This window comes from Anopheles ziemanni, chromosome 3 (genome assembly GCF_943734765.1).
Source record: "Anopheles ziemanni chromosome 3, idAnoZiCoDA_A2_x.2, whole genome shotgun sequence".
In the NCBI taxonomy this organism is placed as follows: Eukaryota; Metazoa; Arthropoda; class Insecta; order Diptera; family Culicidae; genus Anopheles; species Anopheles ziemanni.
Window position 1 is genome coordinate 64,193,778 of NC_080706.1, and position 23,717 is coordinate 64,217,494.

The 23,717-nt window shown below is 40.0% G+C and overlaps 1 protein-coding gene across 1 annotated transcript in view; it reads right to left on the reverse strand.

Annotated features, from left to right (window-relative positions):
- The window catches only part of LOC131285245 (nephrin-like), an 84,703-nt gene that overhangs the window by 47,113 nt on the left and 13,873 nt on the right, over nt 1–23,717 (reverse strand). The gene's annotated exons all lie outside the window — the stretch shown is intronic.

A 23,717-nucleotide genomic window follows, 5' to 3' on the forward strand; every position in this document is an offset into this window, starting at 1 on the left:
TCGCAGCAAAACGCAAGCGTACTTTAATTGAATGAAATATTGGTCTGCGTATTGTCGACCTGTCTGGCGAGCAGGATGGGGTGCCCATGGGAATGGATGGGGAGTGCTATAAAAATCTAATTTTATAGTGATTTGTTTCCCTGTGTTCTGCGAGCTGGCGCTTTAATATTTTATTTCTGCCCTGACGCTCGATTCTGATTCAGTTCCTCTACGGTATTGTGTGCAGGTGTGTTCTGGAGTGGTGGTGTTGGTGGATTTTTAATTCCGTCCCTGGCAACCCGGAAAAGGCTTGCGCATGGCAATTTTCGAACGCGATGGTGTACACCTTAGGAGTAGAACGCTTTGGCAGAAACAACATGTTCGTTGGTAATAAAAATTCATTAAATATAACCTTCTCAAATGGCATTTATTTCATGCACTCATTAAAAGCAACTCCATATCGCGTCTGTATCGAATATAACCAGCCTGTTTGGAAGAAACTCGAGACTTTCTTTCAGACTTTAGAATGTCTTACCAAAAACCCTCAAGCACACATACATTTTTTAACAACTAAACGCTGCGTGTAAATACCTAACACCGCTTACGTTTCTTTTTTTTTTTTTGTAGACTAAATGACTCTTGGTGACCTTTTCACACAATCCGTAATTTGTGTGTAAATAAAAAGTATTGTAGGAGTTTTCATACTTATGCAAATTGTATATTTTCATCGATTCTAGAAGAAAATTAAAATTGAAACCTTTTTTAAAAATGTTTGCAGACGGAGAAAGTTAATGTGATTATATGACATTTTCTATCAAACATAGATATTTCGATATAATAAGAAATGTACGCTAAGCCGAGTCTTTAATATAATTTAATTTTAGTAGAGTATTTCCTCCACTATTTAAACTATTTTATTTAGATTTGGTATGCTTGGGGTGAGGATAAATTTTACAAGCAATTGAAAATACGTGTCTCTTGCAGGTTTTCCAACTTAAGTTTTTCACGATCGTGAGAAAACTAAAGTTAATTTATTTTGATGTTTAAAACGCTCACGTAATCGTGTTAATGGATCACATTGCTTTTCTATGTTTGAAAATAAAAAAAAGATGGATTTTGGTACGGTTATTCCAATTTTTTTAGTGTGAATCCAGTTTTGTAAGCCTATTTATTAAATTCTATTTTCACGACTCGGTTTTATCTTAAATTTGATTTAGCTTAAATTTGGTATTTTTGCTCGATTGGTTTTGGAATTGAGTTAGCTTGTTTCAATTTAATAAAGCTTGAATATTGCTGAAGAGTTGCTTTTCTTTTATATTTGATTTGAAATTGGAGTGTACGTATGTATGGAATATGTATGGAAAAATAGAATTACATAATCAAGCTTGCCCAAATACTAAATAGTCAAATGACTAAGAACACGGACGTCAAAGAAATGGACTCGAGTCCCCTTTAAGATCATAGCTCGCCACGATGTCACCATCATTTCATTAAATGACTTCAACTGAACACAACTTTTTCGTGTTATATACTGATGTGAGTTGCACTTCATTTGATGAAAATCAGTTGATGTAAACGTTCCCTACATGATGGTTGCATGTGAGTGTATGTGTTGAATGAATGCTGGTCAGACTCAATTTACATATCGCCCCTTTAGCGAACAGGCGACCACTTGCACGAATGTTCAACCATCCACCACCCATTGGGTGCTTTATTCCATTTCGAACCCCCCGTGCTGCGTTCGGAAACTACTTCTACGGTGAATTTTCTTCTGCAGCGAACTCGAAACCATTGGTGACACAGGACCGAAATTGAAAAATTACCAGTTAGCTCGAGGATGTGCGAAGGTAAAATTTTGCACCCGATTGAATTTCAATGAGCATGCGGCAGGGAAAACTTTTCCCACTAAACGATTTTTCTGTCCATGCACCGCGGAGAGCGCGGTTGATGCAAAGGGGTGGAAAAGTGACTGCATCGGCGGAACCTGTATCCCGGTAAGACGAGACAAATCAAGAGCGCGCGTGTGTGTGTGTGAGTATGCTTTCTTTTTCCTACGTCGAACGGACAGAAGAAGACTAGAATGGCACTTGCGGCTCAAGCGACCGAAAGGTGTTGTTTCAGAGTGTTCTTTTTCGGCTAAAATATAGGGTAAGTGCAGTTGTGTTTCTGTCTTCTTTTTCTTACGAGTGCGCGGAGAACTGAGAAGCAGAAGTTCTTCGCAGGCAGTTCAAAAGTGCACGGCGAATCTTCAGTCGATTCTTCAGCTGGTCGGAAGTTGGCAGCCATTTGTGGGATTCGCAAAGCAGCAATGGATAGCAACGGGCCGACGGAACGGTGGAATGGAGCCTGCTGTCTTTTTATGCAAACCGTCCAATACTGCTGGGATGGTGCACTTTTCTCCACACTCACATACATCAGCATTTCTTGCGGTGCTGCTTTCCATTTCTTTCCGCAAATGTGTGGGCATGAAGAAAGCGCACGCTTGCACGCTGCAACACGACGGAAAAGGAAAATGCTCCTCGAGCCACTGAAAGTCCGTGCCATAAGCTCTCGGTTTTTGGTTTGCAGGGTGGGAAAATCCTTCGCTTCGTCCGCTTTTTCCACCCTTTCACATCCCATTGGGGCTGAGGTGCGGGAAAGCCTTATGCAATCGCTGTAAAAATACATCGCAAAGGAGGCAAGAATGGAGGGAAAAGCGAGTCCATTTTGGGAACCCGTGAGTGCCGGGAGGTGAAAATATAAAACACACGCTCCGAGGGATGCGCGCGCGGTGCGGGGACGTAGGGTGGAAAATAAATCTCGTATGGGTGCCGTTTCCGTGGCGTTCGGTGTTTCGGAGCGGAGGCATAGGGCCGGGATGGGCGCAAACATCCCCTCTTCAACGACAGACCGGGGTGGATTCGTTTTCAGGGAGGAAAAATTTTCCCTACCCCAAAAGTGCCAGATGTGAAATGTGCGCCGATAAGTTCCGCCGAAAGCCCTCTCGAAACGGGCGGTGGCCTCCGCTTTGCGGTGGGGTGGGTTCCCGGGCGGATGCTGTTGCCAGCATTCGGCCATCGGCTTGAGGCTCGTGGGAAAAAAGATGTTTAGTACAGTACTATTTGTATGTGTGGGTGTGTGGGTGTATGGAAGGGGTAGGGGTCTGCGGTGGTGTGTATGCCGAAAAACGGAAACCCCCGTCGGCGGAGGGAAGGCTTGGTGAACTTTTCTAAAGTCGTTTTCATGGATAAAAATTTTATGATGAATTCTCAGTACAGACATCGAGAGACTCGAATATGGGACCAACCATCATAAAAAAGGCGGAGAAGCTCACGGGTATGCGGGAAGGCACACCCGAAATCGGTGCGAGGAAATGGCTGTTGGATCAGTGTGGATTAGATTGACTTTCTTTTTCGCATGCCTTACACACACACACACACACACAGACACCCACAAAAGCACACACATTTATGTGAACACTTTATTTCTCTGCCCTGGTGTGCCTTTCGCTACGGGAAAACGGAAAGGATAAAGTTGATTTCTCGCGAAAGGGTGTTCCCAAATCCGCAGCACGTGGTATTCGGCAAACGTTCCATTAGATTGGATGCCCCGCCGTCGGGGTGAAGGCTTGAAGGCGTGCTTTTAACGAAATGTGGCATATTTTCCAAGACGCAGAAGGCGGTGAATGGTAAAAGTTTGTTAATTTGAGTCAATATTAGCGTTCGGTATATAATGCAATTGGGAAATATATACACCATTACAAACGGCGGGTACTTTGGGAGATGTTAAAATGAAATGCAAGTGATATTTTTAACCTTTCGTAGACGTAAGTGATTCCCTGTGTACTGTTTGCCTTTTAGCAAATGTATTGCTATTTGCAATGATTCTCGACCAGGTTTATAACGAAACAGGTTAATAAAAAATGTAGTTAGAAATGCTAGAAACTTTAAACAATTAAATCTTAGAATACCACACACAATGTTTATTGTAAAATGTTTGTCTGTGTAAAACATCAGCTCATGAAATACTCATGCAATACTTATGAAGTTATAAATCTCAAGTTAGTTTAGCACAGCTTCAATTAATTAAATTATAATTTTTTTAAGATGAAGTGCAAATAATTTATTATTGTTTTATTTGCTTATTTAGAAATATCATCTTCTCGTGTCAAAAAATGATGAATTTAAAAATATTTCTACCAGCCAGTATGAACAATGTTGCTTGACTGAATATTCAGAGATGTTTCAAGTTGAATGTGCCAAAAACGTGTGAAATCATAAATTACCGATTTATGGCAACAGACGCAGATTAACAGACAACAGGGGGTTTAGATGTTCGACAGTTTAGCTTAATTATGAAAAAGTACATGTCATTGAAAATAAGTTCAAATTGTTATTACGTTGAACCAGTGTTTTAGATGACGAGAAAGCATCTATACTAATTTGTTTAAATAATTTGGTTATTACGAAAGTGTTTCAATTGAGCATAAGCCGTTGTCGGATAAAGCAATGACTTCAATAGAACTGAAATTTTGCGTGTAAAATAACAGTTTTTATACCATACTTCAGATTCAAAAACCTAGGGTGAACTAGACTAGTCTTACATGTATTTTTATAACTCGTGTTGGCATTGGTACGAGATGCAGCTTTTTGGAAGGTGTTTACATAATGTAAACATCAAATGTTGGTAAAAAAGAAGGCACAATTTAAAGGCCTATATTTAATCCTATATTGATTATAGATAATGAATTGATTGTGGTAAAAGTGATGGTAAGTATTAAATGATGTTAAAAAATAAATTATAAGTAAGCTGGTATGAAGCTAAGTCATATACCGGGTTGAAACGGTTTTATTTTTTAACATGCTGGTAGTTCTATGCTAAAATCTAGAACATTTACTACTCTTTGGCTTCGAAGAATTTTCCACTTCATCGACCTCCGGATCACCTTTCAACAGCGAATACCCAACACGTGTCGTGCAACTACTGAAGTGTCCAAATGGTGATGGAATAAAGAAGACAGTCCACACAAAATAAAATATAACAGATTCGTTTTGCAGCGTTTGTTTTTATTTTGCACTGGAAGGGTATCGGTATTTTTGGTTTATTTTGGGATGTTGTTTTGTTCGTGGCAAACATATGGGAAACAACGAATCTCATATGTATGTAAATGGAGCACAAGTTTGGCAGTGATGGAATTGCGTCATCTCGTTACGGTCCCAGGGGTCAATCCGGTTCGATTGGAAATTTTTCCACTTTTGTGAGGCATATTTGCATCCTCCTTCTTAGTAGCATAGCAATGATGCATTTTTTCACAAATTCAACCATACAGTTAGTGAAAAAAAGTCATTTCCCTTTTAGATTATTGCGAGACTAACATAATTTATTGTTTGCTCATATTTACTGCATTTCTGACATTTGATAATTTCTTAAAGCAACGAGCCCCTTTCACATTTCTTTACCATCATATCTACTTTAGTTTGAACTATCGCACACAAAGCCAACAAAGACAAGTTCGCTTTGAGTTAGCCAATACATTTTTAATATCCAGAAAGGTCTGTCCGGTTTCTCCGAAAAAACGAAAGTTTTCCGGATGGATGCGATCGGATCCTGATTCCATTTTAGTTTGACCCTTTGGGACTTCCTAATGCGATGGAAACTGCAACGAAAAGTGTGTGACCCCGAAAAAGGCACTTCTGTTTTAGATCGGACAAGAACATACAAAACAAAAAACAACTAAATTGAATCCAAAATGGCACCAACTCGGCCATACATACAGGCTACACCTTCTGGAAACTTTTTAATAAGAACCCTATCCAGCGGACCTTGGGTACTGGGCATTTCCATATTTTCAATAAACTTTTGCGCCTGCCTATCGATGGTGCCATGTGTTCGATGGGCAAACAAAATAGAAAGAAAGTGACATGATGGATAAATGGTTAAAAAAAAGACAACATATACTTAAACTCTTGCAGTTACCCTTGAAACACAAGCACTCCAATGACCGGACTCCCGTGGGACACGATAAAAAACCGATATCAACCAAACGGATCGGAACATTCGGGTCCAAAACGGTCGTCTCCAGGGCAATACAGGGACATCTGGAGTGCAACGGATGGGCGGCTCGTGTACTGGCGAACATCGATCGACCTTTTTGTGAAGGTTCTTTATCCCCCCTGGCAACCTTCCCCTGCGTTTCATTGCGCAGTTTAATGGTTTCATTTTCTGGTCCGTCGCAACCGAAGGCCCTCTCAAAACCGCACAACGCGGCCTTGTTCCGACGGTCCGAGCTCGTGCCGAGATCAGCCAGCGTTGCTGAAGGACCAAAAGCAACGAATCGTCCAGAACGAGCCAAGGTAAGTCTATTAAATTCAATTACGTAATGATTTTATCCATTGCGCTCAATGGTTTATACGTTTGTCAAGCTCAGAACCGTCGAGTTCGGGTCACGTCCTGAAGGCGGGCTGCATTCTCCGAGTTCTACGGCAGTGGAATTGCTTGTCGTCTAACTACCGGCTAGTACGGTTCGTCGGTAGCGACAAAAATGTCGTGTCCCTACCATTACCAATGCGTGTTTTCTTTGCTTTGTTGCAGCGGGATCGCTGCTGTCGCTAACGCTAACGGTTTTCCTGATTCTGTTCGTTGGATTACGATTTCCTTCCAAAGAACGAGATGGCCCGTCTTCGCCTTGTAAGAAGCGGTTGAAGCGCTGGACGACACGGCGGAGTTCCTGTCGGTAGGCTGGAATGGTAATTGCACCGGCGTGGACTGAATGCATGTACCGGAACATGATCAGCATCGTTGAATGTTGGATGCAATCCGCAACGCAATTGAATCACGTTGTGGCAAAACATTAGCGATCGATTGCGGTTGACTATTTTTTGTTCGTTGGTATGCAACTGCCGCAAAGCAACCAAGGTGGGAATACTGAATCGGGAGGGATTTCTTTTCGCTACAAAATGTAATCTTTCGCAAGAGTGCAAGCAATCGCGTTTTTTTTTTGCTTCCATTTTGGACGCGGTATCATCGATTGGGTTTATGCTTCGTTGACATTTCGTTGGCTCGTCTTGTAGATAGAAACATCCAACGAAAAAATCTCATCAATGTATGTCAATATAGGTTTCCAAGAAGGGCTCTGATGTCGTTTTCGTAAAAGTCGCGTTTCGCTTCTCATCATTAGGGCAAGTGTCACATGTCACATTAATAACCACAAGAATTTAAGGAAGTGCAATCACCCTAAAGCTTGAATGAAAATTAGTTTAATAATCCATGTGATATGAACAAAGAGATTAAAAAAAACTCGTTTTGTTACATCTAACCGCGCAAAAGGGAACTTTTCATATTTAGTACATTTGTTTTGTTTTTTTTTTTTTAATGCGAATTCATGTTACACACACAAAGATGCACGTTTGATTATATTCAGTTTAATTTTTGGGTAAAATCCCAAATGAGGAAGTTTCTTAAAAGTTATTCATAGCATTTCTAACGACAATAATGTCTGTTCAACAATCAGAAACAATGTCAAAATAGTTTTTGGAACTATTATAAGAATATGGAAAAATCAAGGGTGTGACTTTCGAAAAGCTATTATTTAAGATTTGACTTTCTTACTCATATTGTATAAACGAACTCAATAAAGATTCCGAATATTAGAACTATCTACAACTTATCGCTCGTTGAAAGTAACTCATCGCCCTCTGGTGTAAGTTCACCATTTCATAAATCAAGTAATTCAATCAATATGAAGTATAAAAAAAAAAAATGTACAATACGGCCTGGCCGTCCAAATATATATAAAAAAAGTATAAAAAAACCTTTTTTACATTATATTATTCCAACCAAGAGAGTATAATACTGCTTTCAATTTCCTTTTGGTTCCTTCTGATCATCTGAGGGTCAGTGGAAGGTCAGTATAGTTATTTTGAGATAGCATTCCGGGCACCAGTCCAGCGCCGTTGGGACGGCGACCATATCCCGACGCAATGAACCAAATGTTGAAAAACACGACCAACTTACGAGCAAGATAGAAAAAATACGCCTTAAGTTTAAAGTGCATGCACAGAAATCACTGCACTGCGGATGAAGCAAGTGTATATTGATGCAGCTAGCACGGGCGTCCAAAAGCGTTCGGTCAACCGATAGACGGGCTAATATTCTGGAAGGGCAGGTCACGATCAACTGGAGCTCGAAAGGAAATAAAAGCACAAATGGAACTGTACTAAACGGAGAAAACATCGAACTAAAATGCAGCATTGCCAGCCAATGCCTTCTACCCTCCCTAAAGTTGGAAAATCTGTGATATGATGATAAATGCTATTGACCTTGGCTTAACAGGTTCAATGAAGGTTTTATTTTTTCAATTTGCTGATAGTGTATTTTTTAAATGTCCTTCTTGTAACCGTTTTCAGTGTGGATTCCTGTGTAAGGAATTTATTCAAGTCACGAAAATAGGGAACAAACAAGTTTTTCGCACTGATTAATTTATTATGTATGTTTAATTGCTTTTCCAAATGATTGATTTATTGCCAAATTTAATATTTTCTAGTAGTAGGGAAATCAACTACAAATCAGATTTGCACTATATTCTTAACCCTCAGCGAAATTAATCAGACATGCAAGAATAATCTTGACAAACGTCACTTGCAAAGTGAATGTGCATGGATAAATTGTAAGGAACTGGACTTTCTTTATACTTTTCTGAGAACTTCCTCTTTTATTGGTCAGACTACACTCAGGCATACGTTCATTGTTACGAACGGTTCGTATAAACCGTGTAACGACGCAGATTGGTGTAACGGGCTGAGAACCCAGATGTTTTGCGGAACTCTCATTAAACTCTTTGAGTTTCAATTTTCTCACTCCCGTTTCACTTATGGTGTTGAAATTATTAGTACAAAATTTTACAATGTAGTAGAAGCTTGGGTTCTATCGTAACATTTTGTTTTTCATTTAATAAATGTTTTCTCCGTTAATTTGAATCAAATTAATGAATTATTAATTAGATTCACGGATTTCAAAGTATTTTAGAATAAATATAAATGCCAGACTATTAACTATTTTTAAAAGTTTGGTTATGTCTGAAATGAACATAGGGGTTGTATAGTTTGAATGAACCTTTATAGTACGCATAGTGATATCCTCAGGTTCGTCTTTTTCGTCTCGAAAACTTCTCTTAGACTTAATATTCGTATGCTGAATGATCACGGAACCTCTTATCAACGCTTCTCACCATTTTTCTCTAGGCTCTGACCAGGATCATTGAAACTGCTTCGAGCACCGGCTCTTAGAAAAATGTGAAAAACGGAATGGAGCCCGGTTGCCAGCATTGGAAAAGCCGACGCCAATCACCGGCCTTTGTGTGGGATGAAAAATGCCCGCTGCGTTTGTTTGTGCTTCTCGTCGGTGACAATAGCTTAACAACGGTTGAATAACACATACCCGACAGTGCGCTCCGATTTGCGAGCCCTAAACCTTGAGGCTGCCTCTTTGCAAACGCTAGCCATGTGACACATCGGCTGTGTTAGTGTGTATAATACGATGTGAGTGTGAGCGAAGCTTCTTGACTATTGGTTCGGCAGGGTTTGGGTCGAAGGAGGGACAATTTTCATCCACCATAGTTGCCAACAAACGACAGCAGGCGTACGAAGCCGGCTTAAGGGTCGGCTTTACGAGGGGCTTACGGTTCGTCATGTGAAACCTCAACCCGTTCGTGCGCTCTGCACAACGAGATTTATTATAGCATCCATCATTGATTGCGTTTGCTTTCATTCGTCGCCGGGCCTGCATTGGGCGTTGTCGTGACAACTGGGAAAAAATTGGCCAAGTTCCTCCCGAGGCGACATCGGTGGAAAGATGTGAACCATGGGCGTCCACAGCTGGCGAAATCGAGTAGAGGAAAACGTTTTCTGGGTCAGAGAAATGTTCCACTCATAAAATGGTGTGGTGAAGGTGAACGGAGCAGGAAAGTATCTCTATCGAAGAAAATCTTCCCTCGACACTGAACTTCAAACGGTGCAATTTTCTTGCCTTCCACTGCTTCTCATGCTATATGTGCCGTGAAGTTCAAGTGCAGTTTACCCGTTCGGCCAGCTCCGTACGTCAAAGGAAGAGGTAACAATCCAGAACAGCATCTGGAGGTTTCCGGTTGAAATCGCTCTTTCTCGGTAGATTTCATTTCATTTTCCTACTGTCGTAGGTTCTACCGCTACAATGCCGGCTGAATGAACGAATACTTTCGGTTGATCATACCGTGATCGAAAGTGCCCGAAAGGATCGAGAGGATGGCAACAAGATTGAACGGATGCAGAGCTTTCTTTCGTGAGCCTTCAATTCCGTTTCTCACGAAAGATGTATTCATCGTCTCGAGGACTTTGTTCATCACAAGCAGGACGTCCGATCACCATTGTTGATACATACAGTGTCAAGATAGGATATGTTGAGCTTCGCAAAGCGATGAAAAAATAAACGGATAAAGAAATGAATATTCATATGAACAAATGCATGGCAGTAAAGTTTTACATAGGAAACAAAAGTACACCGTCCTATTTTGTAATCACAATTTATAAATTGAAACATTGTCAAGTAATACTACATTATGATGATAAACGTTTGTGCTGTCCCCAACAATCAACTTGTGATCGAGACAGAGAATGCGAAACCACGCTCTGTTTTCAAAATTATATAAAATGACTTGTGGTAATTTACAGTTAACATCAATTAAAATTATTGTATGTCTTAATGCCACATATTTATGAGCATAAATTACAGACCAAACTTTAAAAATTCATCGCACTTTTATTTGTGGTTTAGTTTTTAAAGGATTGTTAAATTTGTTGTTCACGTATACGAACGTACATATTCTTTTTTTTTCTATTTTTGTCCAACTTTGTTTTCTATTTTTGTCCAAAAAAATTGTGAGTGAGTGTTGTTGACAAGTTCAAAAAACTGTAGATGCATACTTTTAAGTTAGATAATAACTATTTCTATTATTTGTCTTGACTATCTAATTCTTTGGTGGAGGCGCCTGGTACTTGACTATAGTTTGATGGGGTTGGTCGCATTGCAGACTCCTATTTGAGACGTCCTATTTCTGAGTGGCTTTCATTTCTCAGGTAATGCGATAATGAAACAATTGCAGGTATATTACATAGAAAATGAAATAATACTACTGAATATAACCCACGTGAATGTTATAGCACGCTTGACGGGTGGGGGGGGGTATGATGTACCTAGACTATTTGATGCCATTCTTGATGGTAATAAAACAATAAGTAGCACAAAATGATGAAGAATTTCGAATTTTTATCAATCACACTTAAAAACATGTATTGGTCGACAAAAACAAAAGCAATCAAAAACTCAAGTCGAGTGCATGCTTTTTATATCTAAGGGTACTCCCTCGCTCTCTCACTATCTTAATCTCTCTCCATATCTATCTCTCAATTTCTCTCTATCTCTCTCCCTCTCTCCATGTCTTCGAGAAAAACAAAAATACAACCAAATAATTCATCACTTCAACAACGTTGGAACACTTTGCAGCAATAAAAAAAATCAAATAAACCCGTGGGGGGAAAGTGGCGTGCTTTACTTCGGTTGTTCGATGTTCTCGGGAACCATTGAATTTGTGACAAAAACTTTGTTGAAAAATTGACGCCTTAAGCGATTGATGCGTAGGAAAATGGGTCGCGAAAACTTTCCGATGAAGTCACCATGTTAGGTATGGTTGGAATATTGACTGCCAGTTTTCACGACTAACGTAAAATCAATAGACTCTTAAGTGGAAAACCATTTGCCAGATCATGTTTTGTCAGCAACAAATGGATGCAGATTCCCATGTTTTTTTTCTGTCGCTGGGAAGTAAATGTAAAAGTGATTGAAAAGTTGTTTTTTTACAATTTCCATGCGGCTTTTGATGAATTACTTCATCTTCTTCGGAAGGCAAAGTTGTACATGTAAATCAACTTGCTTCAAAAAATGGTACTAGTTGGTAAAAGATATGATTAATTAAGTAATTAAATTATTGACAGTACGCCAGTGCAAATTTTTAAGCAGAAGCTCATGTTGAGGTCCTATCTTTACATTTGGTGCGTCAACTCAGCTTCATGCATGGTGCATAATTTATGTTCAGATCAATATTTAGCCGCGCACGACTGACGGATAAAGATATCTTCATAGTGGCTGAGGATACGACGACGGCGGCAATAGAATGTTGTTGGTCATGGCTTTGGCGTCAATTGGATTTATGTTAGATACACCCATTCCCACCGTGTCCTTTATCTACTCTCTGTCACTGACCTCTCGCCGCTACAGTCGCTATAACTAGCAGGAAAATGGAGACACGAAGGACTACCACCGACAACACGGACGTAATCATATTCATGTCGCGTGTTGTATGTTTTCTGTTGTTCGCATGCAATCGTTTCCGCCCCGCAATTCTCTTCGCATCGTTCCATTTTCCTTTCGTTTGGCGATTGTTTGTTTTCAATTTTAGTAATTGCTTTCCTTTTCTCGAATCCAAAGTTCCGTCCACGGGCTTCAAATCCAAGCCGATTGGTTGTGGAAGGATGTGATCTGATTTCTAATCAACGGCTCTCGCTTGATTTTATGTTGAGAATGTCACAGAGCGTGGAGCGGAACTGTGGCTTCATTTTTGTCACTCGCCCCAGAAAAGACCGAACAAGGGGGATAGTTTTTGTAAAAGAGTTTCCCCGTTGTCAGTTACGATTTGCACAACGTGTCCGTCGCAAATCGTACGCAGTTGTGTGCAAAGTGACGTCAGTGCCCCCGGGGCACTCCATCTAAGCTACTAATTTGAGGTGAATTCGTTTGCCTCCGGGAGATTCACAGCAGGATAGCGAAGAAAATAGGACTACATTGAGCTGGCCAGTTGAAACGCAGCATCTGCTCGGAGCATCGATTGTGCTGAGAGTTTGAAGGCTCCGTTCGGCATCGCTGATAAGGGAAAAGATAATTTCCAATTCAACAATGTGTTGGTAATTACCTATACGAACATCGGTTGCACCGAGTGCGCAGCTGCACACCACACATCCAGTCGGTATCGTCCGCATCGGAAAAACTGACCGTAAGGCAATAAAAGTGACTCGCGATCGCGATGCACCTTCGTAGTTTATCCCTTGGGGCAACCGTTTGGAAGCTGCCCGAATGCGATTGCAATTAAATGAAATGCATGTATGGAGAATTTGCGCACCGAAGCCCGCGGATATGAGACCGTATTGGATTTAAATTCTGCTTTGGGGGAACTTGCACAAACCTCGTGCTCGAATACAGTAGAGCAGGTGGTCAAGGGTCGAACACTTTTCACGGAATTGATCATGGGAAATGGATCTAGGGCGCTGGCAAGTGGCGCTTGTTTGGCTGAGCCGGTTGATGTTAAAAGACCACGGGCAAAGATGGGTTTGCCAAGCTTCGGAGAATGGAGTTCACGCAGGGGTTGATAATTGTAATTTGATTGCGCTTTGTGTATTCTAGAGGGGAGTAGTTTGGCTGAGTATGATTTTTGAAACTCTGGCGGGCTGTGTGGGTTTTGTTTGCGACAAGTTGTCGATCAAGCAAATGAAAAATGTTTTGCTGTTGAAAAAGATAAGGAATCCAATCAGATAACTCCCTTGTACTTCTAATGGATTAAATTGGTTTCTGCATTCATATTGATTTTTTAAAATTCATTATTCCAATCTAGATGATTAACTTTCACTGTGTACACTAATTGAATTTAATCTAGGGATCATCTTACAAGTTGTAATCAAACTTAAAAAAAGTAAATAAATTATTTTCTACAAATGAATAACCGCTTGAATTTTAAATTGGTTTGTTTTGAAATAAGTTAAAAAATTCGTTAATATTAGGCCCCATAAAGAACTATCCATTACTAAATATTGAAAAGTATACTCGTTAGTAGTAAATGGTTCTGTTTTGAAAATTTCGAAATTGAAGTTAATCAATTTCCAGCAAGCAAAAATTGTTCAAATACTATAATTTGACATTTTCCATTAAAAAACAAAAACTCACTTGTACCACGGTTGCCTATACCTTGCGTGTGTTCCTGTTTAACAACCATTTTCTTAACCTCCGCATTAGTCATCAAGAAGAATTGTTGGTTAGTGAAAATGCGACCCAACGAAGAAACTGTGAAAACTGGAAACAACAAACCTTTACTCTTACACATTGCATAGTACGTCGAATGTTCCTGCTGCTGCCTTACACTCAGCCCCAACCGTATGCATTTTTCATAACCAAGTAGTTCAATACTTTTCGGATGAAAAATGGACTACCGAAAGAATGTAAATCTATTTTGCATACCATCGCTGCCGGAAGGAAAACAAAGATAGAGTGAACAAGAATGAAAATGTAAAAAATATCAAACAAACAAACAAGCACGGGGAAAGGAAATGGAACTTCCCGGATGCACGATTTATGTATCGACTGCAATGCAGCGAAAACTATGCTGTGATAAATGGTGATTCGCTGCCATTTGATTTGCGAGTTTATCAAAAAACGATAACGGATGGTAGCGTACCGATACTCGAGGGGGGTCTCGAGCGTTTCGGTGGCAAGCTGTACACAAATGCTGCATGAAGATCTCGCCACTCTGTTCTGCTTTTTTTATTATTATTACTTTTATTCTTACTTTCGGTTGGTACTGGGTGATCTAAAAAAAAGTCCCCTCCCCCCTGGGACTAGGGTGCGCTGAAAAATTGCCAATCTGGCACCCTGGAAAACGGTTGTCGACAGTCCAATCGAGGAATATCTCCTGCCTTGCCTTACCGAAGTACCGATGCGAAACTCAGCGGGCGCAAAGATTACGCTATTTTCTTCAACCGTACGTTGTGTCGCTCAAAGTGTGCGTGCGCTGTGCCCGAATTTCCCTGTGCTCAAGGCTCTCGTCTTCAGGACGGAAGGAAAGTGACGAGACACCCGAGACAACAAACCAAAGCAAACCAGCTGGCATTGTGAGTGTATTTCCGGAAGTCGGAAAAATGGTCTTGTTGTTATCGCCCAGTTTTTCCCCGGGGTGGAGCGGGGTTTTGAAGGAGGCAACAAATACTGTTTTTCTACTTTTTCGGCAACGCTTTGCGTCAGGGAAGGGGATGAAATATTTCTATAAATAAAAAATCCACCATCTCAAATGGTTTTCAGTTATACTTCTTGAAAGTTGAGCCAGTCGGTAGTTGCCGGATTATTGTCAGCAGTCGCAAAACAAACCCCACCAACTGGAGGAACTTTCTGCCTTTGTTGATGTATATAGAAATCTCTTCTTTCCCTTCTCATCTTTGGAACGTAGTTTTTTTTTCAGTGACGAAGACAAGACTCACTAGTGAGAAGAATATGTATCGCTTGTAAATATTCTGACGGAATAAATTGTAAAGGACAGCGAAGGCAACACATGGCAGTGATTTAAACCAGTATGAAATAATGTATTCTTATTTATTAAACAAATGGATATACGCTGATTTATTTATTAAACAGGTGAAACAACGATAATCTTCCCTAGAAAGCAAATCAAGTGCATTTAGTTTTTGGTTCTTGGTAATTTATGAGTTTATAAGTTTTATGAGAAAGATTTGTAAAGAAGGCGGTTTTTTCTATGTTATCTTTTTAATTTGTCATTTTTATTTCAAAAAGTAAATTTTTTAAGATATATAACAAATTTATGAAAATCCCTTCTGTTTTAAACAAACGGCATGAAATCTCTTTTTATAAACGTCGATACGAAATTTAGAATTGACATAGATTGTTCATATAACGGCAAAAGCATTGCTGAAAATTGTACCCCAATATTGTTCGAGCTCACGTACCAGCTCCGTAGGTAAGCGGGTAAAGTGTGGAACACCATGCAACCCAAATGACTATAAGAAATCACATTTTATGCTAACGATGCGAATAATAACAATACAATCAGATATCAAACACGGTGCTTCCGTATTTCCCGCTGTTCCGTGCTGGCGCTTTCGAAGGCGCTCGATGGTGACAAGCGTATACGGTAACCGCTTTGGAAGATGTGTGCTGGAGCAGCCAAACGAAGTAGGGCCAGGACGACGACAGATTTTGTCTCGACCAACACCATGTACGCTTTGTGCTGCGCCATTAAGTGCTTTTGGGAACAGATCCTTCGCATGGTGTGGCTGCGTTGTGAACAGTGGAGCATATAAGGAAGTTCCAGCCTCGTCGCTCGATGGCTAGTGGTTCCACTTTTATTTCTCAGCAGCAGCGTCATAAGAAACAGGAATGGAGGAAGCTGTGGTACTTTTCGTCGCCTTTAAACTATCCGAAGACATGCCCGTTACGAGCTAGACTCGCTATTCGTGGCCCACTCAAAAGCCGTTTTACGGAAGGGGTTTGCTTCCTGCGATCGTTTTCTTCATCTTGGTGCTAGCAGTCAGGTCAGTTTCTACGAGCACCAAGTAGTATGTACACACGATGTTTATTATTGTGCGCATCGCAGGAAGTTGACAAGGGTGTCGCTTCGACAAAGGTTTTCATTGATTTTCCATCCCTTCGTTAATGTGTAACCAGTTTAAAGAAATGGAAAACCAAATGCGACGAACAGTAGATAAACCGCACAGTGCGAACTGAAACTGCCATCGACAATAAGTGAAACGGGCGTCTGATTTGTGGTACTTTTACATGTGGTGCTATGCGTTAAGTATAATTTGTACTTTCAATGCAAATCATAATCAATGAAGTCAAAATAAAATCTATAAATTAAAATAATAATAACTAAAATACTAGCCATTTCAATAATACACGTGTAGAACACATTACAACATTTGTAGAAGGAGGACTGGGCGCCTCCATTAAATGAATTTAATTAAACTGAAAGAATCTTACATAAAGTTTATGAATCTTACATCCACTATATATTTGAAATGATTATTGCAGCCGTTCCCAGTAAAATGTGACTCTTAAGTAGATCTAATACACTAAGATTTGATAAAGCTAATCGAATTCTGTCCCTAACACATCTGAATTTGTTACACGAGACAAAAGCTATTGCGTTAGAGACAGACATTGCGAAGAGTCTTTTCATCATTGATGAGTTAGAGCTAACGCCGATAATATTGGTATACAAAACAGGTAAATTTTAAAAACAAATATAGTCGAAGACTAAAACAAACAATTTTTATAATTTGTTCAAAGGCCACGTTATAATTCACAATATAGTAAATTTAGAACTATAATTAGTGATCCTTCCTTTTGATTATAAAATCAAAATATAAGATATACATAATTTTGGAATGTATGACATCTTATCAATTTTAAGCGTCTCAGGTTGAAAAAGGTCATGCTGAATGTAAACAGTATTCCTACTTTCTCTTACGTGCAACAGTAAATTTGTGTGAGATGAGTGCTAAAGATTGATATTCTTATCATTACTCTGGAAGCCATAATCTAGGAAGTCTATCCTGTTACAAGATATCTTTTACAGCTATCCATACACATTCCATTCTACTTTCATTTGCCATAGTTCAACGTGAACTCCATAGCAAATATTTAAAACTCACTACAAGTCACGCTTAATTATTCTCGGCTTTCATCAAAACCGCTCCCATCATCATCACATTTCGGCATCGATAGCACCGGCAGAACCACTGTACGCCTGCCAGCGCAAAGGACGTCTTAAGGTTATTTAATGAACGATAATTTATAGTCCACCGCCAGGTTTCGAAGTGAGAAAAAGTGCTCTCCTGCGCCATATAGCTTTCGCTCTGCTCCGCGAAGTTACACCGAATAAGCCCCTTGGGGGTTGTAAAACTGCGAAACTCAACCTCGTGACCGGAGCGAAACGGTAAATCTGCCGAGCGAAAGCTCATGCCCGTCGTCTGTTTTTTGTTTGTTTTGTTTTCTACTCTGCTGCACGGTTTCTCTTGTTTTTGGGTGAAATTTTAGGAAAAGTAGACAGCACTGGAATGGATGTCGCAAATTTGCTCCACTTCGTGCACCTCTTCGAGCAACGCCTGCTCCTCCGAGAGATCTCTTGCCTTTAATGTGGCACCAATTTTCGAGTGCCTTTTGTGTCGGTGATCTATTGCATCTAAGTTTTCCTGATAGCTGTCCTTATCAAACCCGGTACAAAAACAGTACAGTACCCGTGGCAAGGTTGGGTTAGCAAAATGGTATACTTCTCCAGTGGGATGGCGAATGGATGTGATTAATAGGACGGGCTGGTGAACAGGGAAGGTGAACTAGGTCGCCGTTTGGGCACTGTTGACTAGGGACTTTCGAATCTGACTGGCAAGAATCGGGTGAACAGAGAGGAGCACAAAAGGTTACAGAGGTATAAAATGAAGCACGAAATAAAAGGTTTTTAAATAAATGTAAGTTATAATCGGCAGAAGTCAGTGGGAAAGTCTGTGCAGTTCTTCATCCTGAATAATGAGAGGCAAATGTTATACGTAGATGAAGAAAGTGAAACAAGTGTTCCATAATTCTAACTTTATTGGAAAGTAAAAAATGTTACGAGTTGAATACAGCAAAACGAACCATTTTTATATGTTCAAAAAATGCTTTTGCTCCATTAATGTGTTTTCAAAGTAATCGATTGGAAATAGACGTCTTTTTCTCACGTACGCTAAGATGAAGAAACACAACAATGCAATCTAGCTAGGTGATGCGATTTCACAGCTCGCTGAGTTCCTTCGCATAATGGCCTGAAAGATTTCCTATCTTTCTAGCCGACCTGCCAGTTGTATTTCCCAACGGCACCCAAGGAGGAAAGTAATCGTCTTAGAAAAATTAAGCTGCTCTCGAAAGCGTCGACCGTCGTGAACTCCGTCGGGCGTAGCTATCTCCGGTCCGAACGGAAATTAGTCCTGGTTTTGGGGAAACCGAGCGCACCTGCACATAGGGGAAAGGTGGCTCACTATAGGTAATGTTTAATCAACTTTTATTGAAGCATCGGGTGCATGATAAGATCGAGTCGGTAGCAGTTGATCGACAGGACCATCTCTGGTGTTCTTAAAAGAGCTGCCGAGTGAGCTCGGCCAGCGAGCGTCTGGTAAAAAAAAACACACATTCCTGTAGAAAATTGAAAGAATAGAAACATCGTTAAACTTAATCACAGATAGGACCCTCCAGATAGTGGCTCCGTTCGGTTCACAAATTTCCAACACCTTACCAAATCGGACTCAAATTTAAAATTATTTCCCTTCCTCACACTGAGCATCAAGGGAAAACCTAGGTTAAACTGTAGGCGAATGATAAGTTTCCGTTTTATGACCCCACGCCTGCGGTGCAGGCCAATACCGAACGACCGTCTTCGGATGCAGCCACATCGTAGGGCGAGTCGGCCGAATCGATGGAAAGGATGAACGTCCGGTCGGTTTTTATGACGCCGCTAAGACGCTTAAGTAGCATCCTACCTCTTATTGCATTCGAGCGAAAATCAAAGCACCTTAACGGAAAAGCTTTTACGAGCTTGCGGAAACGTTCGATTTAGTTCCTCATTTCCTCGCCTATCGAGGAGCGAAACTATTTTATCCTCCGTGTGCCGAAAGTAAGAAGCTAGGATTCCACGGAAAAGGACTGTCAGGATTTGTTTTTCCTTTTATTCATTTCGTTATCGAAAGTTGATTGCTTCGAGAAATATACCGTACAAGATAATTTGTTCCACAAAATTAATAGGAATTGAGAAGTAGAAATTTAGATTTGTGTATGCAACCAATTTTTCAAATTGGTTTTCTTGCATACACGTTGCATAGTTTTGAAAGTAAAAATGTCTACATTCTTAAATCTATACGGTGTAACACAAATGTTATTCGATAATGAGTGTTCCATTAACATCTGCACCACACATTGAGGAACAATATAATCCTTAATTTTATGACTTAAAAAACATCTTTGCAGTGTTGCAAACTGCGAAAGCACATAATTTCCTCACTATTATGCCTGCGCCAGTTTTGTCGGACTATTATTGAAACAATTTACGTGTTTCCGCGTTGTTCGAAACGTGGCAGAATTTCTGCACCCCAACTCAATACCGTCTGCCAAGTTCGTTGTCTGTGAGTTTCGTATCATTAAACACACCATACTGACTTTAATAACATGGCGTTTCTCACATCGTACACGCCTAAAAACCCAGTCTGTTGGGCCCTCGCAAGACAAAAAGCATCGACGAATAGTTCATAGATTATCGATGAAATTTTGCGTTCATCGGTAGGCAACCTATTATGCTACCCAAATGAGGGTTAAATGGAGCGGATAATCTATGCGGCACTTGGCCCTCCAGGGTAACTTCCGAAAGTCGTCCCACGTAGAATGTGGCTGTCAAGGAATTAGTGTGGTGAGGCCAAGGCCAGGGAAGCTGCAGAGTGAACGTCTTCCAGAGTGGCTCCACGCCCTGGGTTGGTGAGCTGGCTGGCTGGCTGGACAGCCTTCCTAGAGGCGGTTTTAGCTGTGGCACAAAGATTTTCCAAAGAAATGCACAAACAGGAAGACCGGAACGGATGAAGCGAAGGTTCAGCATATTTGCAAGTTTTATGCTAAGCTCGAGTTGAAGAAATTCCACCATGAATATGTCTAAGATGTACCGTTTTCTTGGTTGCTCGCTGGCCAACTTCGGAAAACTTCTTGTTTCTAGCCCTGAAATTACCGCTCTTTCCGCAACAACATGCCATGCCCACGCTTAAACCCACACACATATGGGCATCTAAGTGGATATGTATGGTAGAACTGGAAGGCTCGTTGGATGCTAGAAGAGCTCATTTGGATCAACCATACACACACGTACGCATATTGCCACGAAGGCGAAAGTCAGTCCTTTTGCGAAAACACATGCGAAACAGAAAAATGTACAATCTGTAGATAACAACGGCAACCGGCTGGAGAAAATGCCATAACATTTGCATATACTGGAACTTTTATGCTTCATTCCTAATCCTCGTGACATTTAAACTTTACTTTTATCCTGCACGGCCCATGCCCTGTTTTTTTTGTGGGAACATCTCTTTCGCAGGGCGTCTCATTTTGGCTCCGGTTCGCCAGGCTCGTACTGTCATTTAAAACATCTTTAGATTTCATGCAAAGCATGGCTTTCTATTTTGGCGATGCTTAGGCGCTGTTGAAGACTATGATCAAATTTATTTTTGTGCACAATTTTTCGGCAAGCAGGGGTTTACTTATTATTTTCAGCACATGCTTCATAGAAGCCATTTTTAATTATAAATTCAAATCATATTTATACTTTTGTAGCTTACTCTGGCAGGTAAGAAATATAATTTTATTTTATTTTATTTAGAACAAGAAATTAATAAGGTTAGAACTTTGACATGGTTATTTTTGGATGTCGTACGTTTTGCATCTTGATTATATCTTGAATCATTTACTGACACTAACAGGAACCATCTGTAGACTCGATGAAAGTGACTCACAAGCCGCTCATTAAATGAACAATAATTTTACCTGTTTAGAATCTTCGACTCTTTTGCAACATGTTTGTCATGTTAACTGGTCGATTTCGTCGAATGAATAACCCAGAGGAGAATATGTGCTACGTAAAATGTGACTTCACGCTTGAGATGAAAAATGGAATCGTCAACGAGACGCGCACCAAATTTACCGGTTTGACATCGCCTGAGGCGAGTTGTATCGCGTTGAATCGGCCTTTAGCACCACAGGGAACATTCTTTATCGGTGTGTTTTCCATCGCGTTTGCATGTCTCGTGTTTCATATATAGTGTTAATATTCATGGTCTAAATTCTGTTTAGCACAAACGGCACATGGTACAAGTCAAAAAAAAAACAGGCGTATTAAGTATGCTTGATCTACTGCAGGAAACTATATCGAACCAGTAGAAAGCTAAAATTCTCATGATGAAATGTTGTTAAACATATTTAATAATTGGTTTTAAACTACACTCATTTTCAATAAAATTTGTTTATAAAACTTATCAAACAAACATTTTTCAACTACCTTGTTTGATTCATTTTTAGTGCAACAATGGTGCCTTAAATAGTGATTGATAAATATCTTGTTTTATATTCCCTAAAATATAAACTATTTTCGCTTTACTCGCTTCTCGGGTTCGGGTTTTATATTGTACTTTCTTATAAGGTGCGAGCGAGGAAAGAGAAGAAAATTCACTTTTGTATTTCTTTAATCTTTCGTTCCAAGGAACCAAATTCTCCGTAGAATAATGGTTAGATATAACCCGCAACAGGACCACATGAAAATGTGTTTTTGTGCCATTCTTTCTTATGCGACGTTTGCAAAACGTCTACATCATTCCGTTCATTTCAATTTGCAAACCATTTGTCTGTGTTTAGATTCTTTTTTGTTGGCGCTAGGTTCCTCAGCATAGACGCTGTTACCCCCATCTATTTGCGTCGGCTTCGGTGAAAAGAAATATTTCTTTTCACATTTCTGCTCTTCATTTTCAGTTTTTTCGTTTTTTTCGGAGCCTGACTTTGTAGTTGTACCGGTTTTGGATCCGACAACCGAAACCAACACCGAACAATGGAATTCTAGGCCAATGGTGACCGGGTAACTCCTTTTGGTAACAATTCTTGGGCCGGCATCTGGAAGAGAAATGGCTGAAGGTTGAAAGAAACTAAACTTTTAGTAAAAAGAGACAAACCAGACTGGTTGGAATTGCGGTTGGGCTCAAGCGACTTCCGGGATGTATTGCGTGAAAAATAAGCTTATCTCCTGCTCAGCACTTCCCGAGCCAGGAAACAATACACTTCCGTGAGTCTTGAAAAGGCGATAAAATAGGGTCAAAATAAAAAAAAATAAAAACAAAACAAAAACTCTTCGAAACGAACCGGATTATGTGCAAAAATGGATAAATTTAGCAAAAACGATCAACCTGACAGCTTGAATTGCACAATTGGACCGGAAACCCTCTACAGGATGCTGTATGTGTGCCGACCAACCATGGGCATACACATAGGGAAGAAGTTTTTAACGCAGTTCAGAGCACATTTCGATTGTTGTTTGCATTTGAATGAATGTGTCTGTGCCGTGTGGAACAAGTGCGGCATGACCTCACGCCGAGGGTCACGAACGAGTCAAAACTGGTCAACCAAACTTCTTTTTCAGCAAGCTCTGGGAGGATTGCATTTATGCATCGTAGTTTTGCAGCCTGAATATCGAGGAAGTTCTTCCGGAGTGCATAGAGTCCAAAAGTGACCTAGAACGATTTATGGTTTAGGGCATTACGTTTGTTTTGCATTTTGGGTTCCTCAGCTCACGGTCCTACTTTGAAACGTCTTGACAACGAATGGTACGATAATGACGTTAAAATATGAAGTTGATACAAAAACGCATTGAGATTTAAACGAAACTTTTGGTATACGAATTAATTTAAAGATGTCTGATCAGACTCTCGAATTTCTGGAAAATAGTCATGCTGTGATTATGGAACCCACACTGAATTAACTCTAAAATAAGTCGAATTGGTCATTTGACAAAATCATGGCCTTGATATTTTATTTTGTTATATTTATTATCGAACAAAATTTACACCAATCGTGATATATATTCGTTTTGTTTTATTTAAAAAAAAAATCTTCTTTATCGTAGAAACAACTTGAATCCACATAAATTAAGTGTTTAGAAAGATAAAAAGATAAAAATTCCCACTTCGTAATAAATTAAGGCCCGAAAATTAATATTTTCCAAACAGGTTGTACTGATATGCAGTAGTCTTACAAAATATGTCAGTTATGCCATGATTTATTTAACACTAGAATCCAAATTGGGGTCATTTTGACCCCAACGCAATTTTCGATTTTAATATCTCGAAAAC